Source organism: Chelmon rostratus, chromosome 17, assembly GCF_017976325.1.
Source record: "Chelmon rostratus isolate fCheRos1 chromosome 17, fCheRos1.pri, whole genome shotgun sequence".
NCBI classification, from domain to species: Eukaryota; Metazoa; Chordata; class Actinopteri; order Chaetodontiformes; family Chaetodontidae; genus Chelmon; species Chelmon rostratus.
The window spans coordinates 8,009,450-8,017,168 of NC_055674.1; positions in this window are offsets into that span (position 1 = coordinate 8,009,450).

A 7,719-nucleotide genomic window follows, 5' to 3' on the forward strand; every position below is an offset into this window, starting at 1 on the left:
ATTACAGCCAAAGGAACGAAAAGCCTCCTTCTGACTCTGCACAATATTTTGCTGTTGTCTGCTGCACTTTTGCAGCATGTGTGAGAAACAGGGGGCAAGAAGGTCAGCACAGCTTGTATTGTTTTCTGTTTTGTTCTCTTTTTGTCTTTTATCCACCAGTCTTTCTGTCTAACGCAGTGTCTATCTCACTCTCTCCCCTTTCTAACTCTGGCTACATACACAATGATTAATTACAATTGAGATTGGGCATAACCAGCACCAGCACAAACTCATCTTGCTCCTGCGTCTTCTTCTTCCTCTCTTCACTCTTCATCCACAGAGCTCCCTACCCTTTTCTTTTAAATCCCCCCTGCAACCCCAGAGGCTGTTTAGTGGGAAAGGTATTTCACACTAAAGTATTTTGTAAAGTATTTAAGGATTTTGATTCCCAGCACGCGGCATTCTGATTCCCAAATATCAGGGAGAGAACCGTTCGTTTAATGAGCATTGTTCCTCTCAAAAAAGCACCTTTTAGGCTTGTGTAGCGGGGGCTCCACTGTATTTCTCCTCCCCTCTGCTGTTGTGGAGACTGAAGCTGGGCTAAACAGATGGATCAGCTGACACAGAGAACCATCCTGTGAAATGACAGATGGAGGGACATGTTCAATTGGTGCTCTGTTTAGTTTCCTGCCACTCGCATCCAGATAAATTAGGAGTTGAGAGAGCAACTCCTCGACGCAGAGAGTGACTGCTCTGCAGCGGCGAGAATGATATTGATTTGCTTTTGATGTTTAATGGAGTTTCTCAGTGAGGAGACACTGGCAGAGGGGGGTGTGATGGAAAGAAGCAGCGGGGGTCAACAAGGGAAAAGAGGTATCCAGCAGAATTCTGCTTAATGAACAAAATTTTAATCGCACTGACCAGCGTTCTTAGAAAGTGGACGAGTGCTCTTACAAAACCCAATTAGTGCACATTGTAGAACGGAGATGATGAGAAAAGTAATATGCCGAGAGGAATGCCATCGAGCTGGACTGTCGAAAGTAGTGATAGCACTGGCGTCTCTACTATACCACCAAATCCATAAACCTCCCTCCCCAAGCCCAAGCCCACACAAGAAGTGGTATTTTTAGCGCATCACCCTATCTCTGAGATGGAGCGCGTAACTCCCTCTCTGCAGGCTGGGGCTGCTGGGCCTTTTATTTTAATCCAGACTAGAGCGAGAAAAGAGAGAGAGAGAGAAAGAGAGGAGAGTGTGTGAGTCATCCAGAGCTACCTTTGTGTCACCGTGGCTCTGTTTCTCCTCACCATCTCACTATCTTTCCCTCCATCAGTCTTTTCACTCAGACTGCCCCTCTATCTATCTATCTATCTATCTATCTATCTATCTATCTATCTATCTATCTATCTATCTATCTATCTATCTATCCATCCATCCATCCATCCATCCATCCATCCATCTATCTATCCATCTATCTATCCATCTATCTATCTATCTATCTATCTATCTATCTATCTCTCTATCTATCTATCTATCTATCTATCATTGTGTGGTGCATGGTCTGAAAATCTCCGTATCCCTTCAGTAATTTCAAATTCTGTCATATTTAATCCAATCTAGAGGTGACATGCAGACTAATGAGAAGTCTTGGCATCCAATTCGTCGTACATATTGGTCAGCACAAAGACGGTTGGCTGCATATTACCTGGGAATGATGGCTGATTACTGATATAATGTGGTGCAAAAACAAATGCTTGGCAGGGTGCAGCTGAGTGAGAAAGCGTACAAGGTTGATTTGAACACACAGCGAAATGGTCCATTTAGCTTGATGCTCTGAATTGTCCTGTAATGCATTCATGACGTGGCTGAACAAAACTGAGTGCACCAGCGAATTGCTTCCCTCTTGTTCGTTTTGCTGTATTTCCCTCCAGTCACATGGCAGTGCTATACAGCAAGCGGCTGTTTTTGGAAGTAGTGCAGTCGTAAGTCAGCGCCAGTTGATGAATAAGACAAGCGTCAATATGAAGCAAAGCCAGAAGCCTTGAACACAACATTCGCATATTATCACCTTTAAAGTTGATGTGCCAACATGTTAGCTATTATCATGTTACCTGGCAAATGTAGATCCAATATTTGCTCTCCTTTTAGCTCTGTTTTAGTCTCCACTATACCCTGAGGGACATCTCTGGCTATTTAGCTGCTAATTTCTCCTCTACGTTCCAACAAGTCATTACTCCATGTCCTCCAGAACAACACATATAAATGGAAATGGTAAAGCTGAAGTTGTCACTGTATTGACATGTATGACCCCAGTGAATAATTTCCAGTGAGAAACATGCTGTCTTCACTGTTTTTACAGAGGAGCACAGAGGACTGATAGAGAGCTTCATCTCATGGTGCAACAACAATCACCTGACGCTCAATATCAATACAGTGCTTCAGGTATGGATGTTGCTGCACAGAAGCTACAAATTGTAAAACATGGATGCTTCACTACATCTTCAACACATGAGCACAGAAGATCTATATCTATCTGACCAAATGTGAAATGTGGTCACAATCTTCCCTTCTGTTCCTGAGTTATGGTGTTGAGTAACGGCCAGAAAAGTGTTTTTTTCAGAATATTATGATGTCACAGTGAAGTTGACCTTTGACCTTTTTTAAAATGTCATCATTTCATCATTTTATCTTGTTGTCATAATTAGTGTATGAATTCTGGAGTTACGGACATGAGCTTGCTTCGTGCAGTCACAGTGACCTTTGACCTTTGACCACCAAACTCGAGTCAGTTCATCCTTGAGTTCAGTTGAACATTTGTGGCAAATTTGAAGAAATTCCCTCAAGGCCTTCCTAAGATATTGTTTCATGAGAATGGGACAGACAGACGAACGAGCATGCCTCCAGCCATAAAAACTCTCTGACAGTACACCTCGGCGTACAACTTGGTTATAGCTTGGTGAGGTTTCGGCACATAAACGACTCGTAGGTAAAATAGTAACTATGTGGTTAGCTGCGGGAATAATCGTGGTCAGCTACTCACTAACTTAGTTTGTGTGCCATTTGGTCCTGGGAGGTTAGCAGACATTTGTTTTTTTGAGGTTTTTGTCTGACAGTGAACCTTAACAGTTAAGTTCCAGGCCAGAAACCCAACACAATGAGCTGAAAGACGTTATAAAGCTTCTCACAGTGAAGTTAAACTGTGGAGTTGGGTGATAATTCTCCGTCAGACAACCTCTTTCACATCACACATAGTCCTTTTATCCATTGTTATTCTAAAATAGCAATTATAGCTGCTTCAAATCTTCCTGTTTTTGATAACGCTTACTAAAAGACATACTATGAATTTACATAATTAAGGATTATACCCTGAAAAGATGAATAATATTATCCTTTTTTGCAAAATCAAAAGGTATGTATTTTATGGTTATGTGCTACATGACATTCCATGAGATAGAATATACTATGAATTACATACCATGAAGAACAATTAGCAGAACTGTACATCCAATTATAGTGCTGTAATAATAGGCAGTAACCAGGAGAATCATGTTAGTAAGAGAACAATAAGAAAATCAGTGTGATTATCCTAGAGAGCAGTTAGATATCATTAGTATGGAAGAGGCAGGATTATCTGTGTGCATTCATTTGTCCCGAAACTGCCTCGTGGCAGCAGGGCAGTGAATGTGACATGCTCGTCTGATGAGTCAATCTGTCCGTCATTTTTAGTCTTATGCCATTCACTGCCCTCCCATCCCTCATACGCTCCCCCTTTTTTTAAGCATAAAAGCACTGTAGACTCCATAAATTTTCCCTGATTTAAATGCGCCCTTCCTGTCTCCACTTCTTTTCCTTGCATCACGTCATGCCAACAGCTTGAACCTTTCAGCATCTGTCTGACTTTATCCTGTCACACTGTGGTGGCCAAAGCTGACCAAAATTCCTGCCCACTCACCTTACCTATATGCTCTGTTATATAAATCTGGACAAAGGCACCTGGAGAGGTTTCTGTATTGACTGCACTGAATAAAAGCTATGAAATGTGTCAACAAAACTGTAAAAGTTGGATGTATTTTGCTTTTAGTTATATGCATTACTGTGTTCACCTCCTTCTCCATTTGTCTTTCTCTTTCATTGACTGCTGCCGAATGTTCTTATGATGAGTCTTAGAAATACAAATGCAGATAATGTTATGGTCCCTACTAATGGGGATAGAAGCAGGACATGAATAACAGATATATTTATCAGCAGACAGTGGAGTGCACCCGGGGTGCCAAGCGCTCCCTAACTGATGGCAAAATGATGGAGGAAGAAGCTGTGACTGGGTAATGATGCCTAGGCGTCATGGCGGAAAAGGCAGTCAGAGTTTAGCAGACCGTTCCAAAACGTCAGAGTCTGAGAATATGGGCTGTGAGAATCAGCAGTATGTCCAAACAGAATGGATGTCTCCCACTCTGCATGTCCCCAGACACTTTCCGTCTCACAAAAGTATTCACACAAGCACATGCTCACACTCAGACGTTTAGCCACAATAGCTGTGCCAGTACGGCTCTCTGCCTGCCTTTCACAGATCCAGATTCAACAATAGCGCTGCACAGACCTTGCGCACTGCGGTTAACTATCACTTTTCCACTGGCAGTACCAGACAGGCCTCACACGCATAATATGGAAACTGCTGGAAAAGTCAGAAGGCAAAGTCGGGAATTCATGACAGTTTCAAGCCAGCAGTTGGAGCTTCGTGACAGCAGGCACAACATTATGGTGACTTTACCATCATGATGAACACATCTTCAGGAGATGTGCCATGCCCTGCAGGGTGCAAAATGAGGACATTACACTCACTCACAAGTCTTTCACATTATGTACACATAATGTTCCTATCGGCCTAGCACGCAGAAGCAGCCACACTCAATATCTTCCTTATACATATTGAAATACAGAATGGAAACTGAAATAAAGCTCAATAAAACACTGGGAGCTGAGGCTGGTTTGGTTTAATCTCATTACACTGAGAGCCCGAGGCTTCTCTCTCCCTATTTATAGCACCCAGAGAGGGAGGAGGCTGGCCTTCGTGTACACATCACTGGCTTGTGCATCTGCGGCCATGAGTGGCAAGGGACATGACCAATCGCAGACAGGTCTTGCATCAAATTTGATTTGACAAAATATACAATTGCCAGTGATCTGTGAAGACAACCGCCCTCATTCTCTATTCTCCAGACACATGTGCGCTTCCTTGTTTGCCACATTTACCTTCTGTGCCTCTCAGCTCTACTTATCTTCACACCTTCTCCCCGGTGTCGGCTTCTCTCGTCCCACCTGTTTGATGCGAAGGAACGGGCTCAGGCTTTTTCTCCTGTTAAAGCAGGTAGCGTCTGTGTGCAGGGGAGCATCCTGCTTCTTCCTCCTCTGCTATGATCAAACCAAGATATTTCACTTGTATTTTCCGGTACTCAAACTGAGGAAAATTCTTGGATGGATTCAGCTGATTTTAGCCACTTTGCAGTATGTGCCTGAAGAGTATGCTGATGCAAACATGCATGAAGATTAGGTAGTCTTGCTCAGGGACACTTTGAAACTTTTGCTTGGCACTGTCAGCACTGTGGACTGCAACAGCAACCTTTCAAGTTCTTAAAAAATGGCAACAACAAAAACGAGAAGCTCGGGAGAAATGCTGCACGGTTTGAGAAAAGACTCAATTCTGATCCTTAAGGAAACCTCTCCCAACAAAACTCCCAATCCACACAAGTAATCACCAGATAAACCCCTAATACGCACACAACAAAAATTAGAGAGTTAGTAAGAAAGAGGGAGAGAGAATTTGGACTAGAGCCACACTGGTGTTAATTACTTTGCCTTTGTTGGGGGTAAAATACACCTCCCAGTCTGCGTCAGCATCATTAGAAAAGTCCATAATGGAGGATATTACTTAAAACCTCCTCCTGTGGACCTGACCCAAGAAAAAAAAAATGAAATCTTCAAAAACATCCGCATTTCAAACTGAAAAGTAGAGCATCAAATGAAAATACCATCCTGAACCCTCGGGCAATGGTTTTTTTTTTTTTTCGCTCTCTGCCCTCCAACAGCCCGAATGCTGAGTGTTAATGTGTGAACATGAACATGACCTACAAGAAATGGGCTCACTGCTCTGACAAGACAGGTTATGCTCACGCATTGATCTTGCAGAGGTCGGGCCAGTGGCTTTTTTCCTAACAGAGGAAACTGAGGTGCGCGCCAGCCTGTATATCACACTTTCAGTAGGCTATAAATCATAAGCTGCTTCATGCATTATGTAAAGTTCTCAAGTGTTCCCACAAACCTTGTTGCAGCTGCACAGATTGCCACACACACACATATATATGTATGTATGTATGTATGTATAGATAGATAGATAGATAGATAGATAGATAGATAGATAGATAGATAGATAGATAGATAGATAGAATAACATACTGTAAATGTTCCTCACACAAAACTATTGCATCTGCTTTATTTCATGTGTTTCTGAATCATTCTCTTTCAGTGGCAATAAAAAATGATTTTGATCAGGAAGCAATATGTATAATGCATTCCTAAGCAGGTGCACCATTGTGCATCAACATATCAATAGCACAACATAGTACAGTAAAAATACACTGTAGTGTGCACACATGTCATTGTTACATGTTAACATGTTAATGATACATGGAACTCTAATTTCAGTACAGGAAGAACATTTCACCAATTTAGAGTAGGTGAGGAATTGCATGCTTTGCACTCTTCTGTAGGCCGACTAAATTCACCGAACTTTTTTGATTGTTTAAAAACTGCTCTGTAACAAAGCTAAACAGAAGCCTATGTTTGTTAGTGCCTGCACACCTACAAGCAGTGGTCTAATATAACTAGTAGTAGTACATTTACTCAAGTACTGTACTTAAAAAACAATTTTGAAGTAGATGAACTTTTCCATTGTATTTCATGCTCCTTTATTTCTCTGCTTCACTACATTTCAGAGGAAAATATTGTAGTTTTAACTCCAATACATTTGTCTGACTGCTGGAGTCATTTCACAAGTAAAGATTGTACCTAAAACATAAAATCATCTAATAAAATGTAACATTGTGATAGATGAAACTATACAGAGTCAAAATTAGCTCCTTGACCGGCAGTCGTAATGATAATATGATATAGAATAGTATAACAGCCACAGAAGCCATTTTGCTGTGTAATGTATTTTTACTTTTATACTTACTTACATTTTATTGACATACTTAGGTACTGTGCAGGACTGTTACTTGTAATCAAGTATTTTTCCATTGTGGTATTGCTACTTTTACTGAAGCAAAGATTTAGAAAACTTCCTGCACCTTTGCTCAAGGTTTGGTTTTCGTCCAACAGCAGCTCCAGTGACACTGAATATTTGCTGGCTGATTTGGTTTTCAGCTTTTCAAATTAGCACACCATTAAATATTTACTGGCACATTTAGAAAGCCCCTGTGCCATTATTGTTTTGATAGCAACTGAATATTATTTGCTTTTGTTTGCAGCATTTTTCCAATCAAGCTCACACAACAACAGCGGGTCTGAGTCAGACCAAGAATGGGCAAAACAAAACCATTTTTGCATATTTCTGTCTCAGGTGTCCTCTATGCCTGTCAACACTATCTTATCATAAAATGATATATAGGCAACTATGTGAGTATGATTTATATTGCAAACAACATTAAAATGAAGCTCTGAGCAAAGCTTTGGTCAAATCTGCTAGG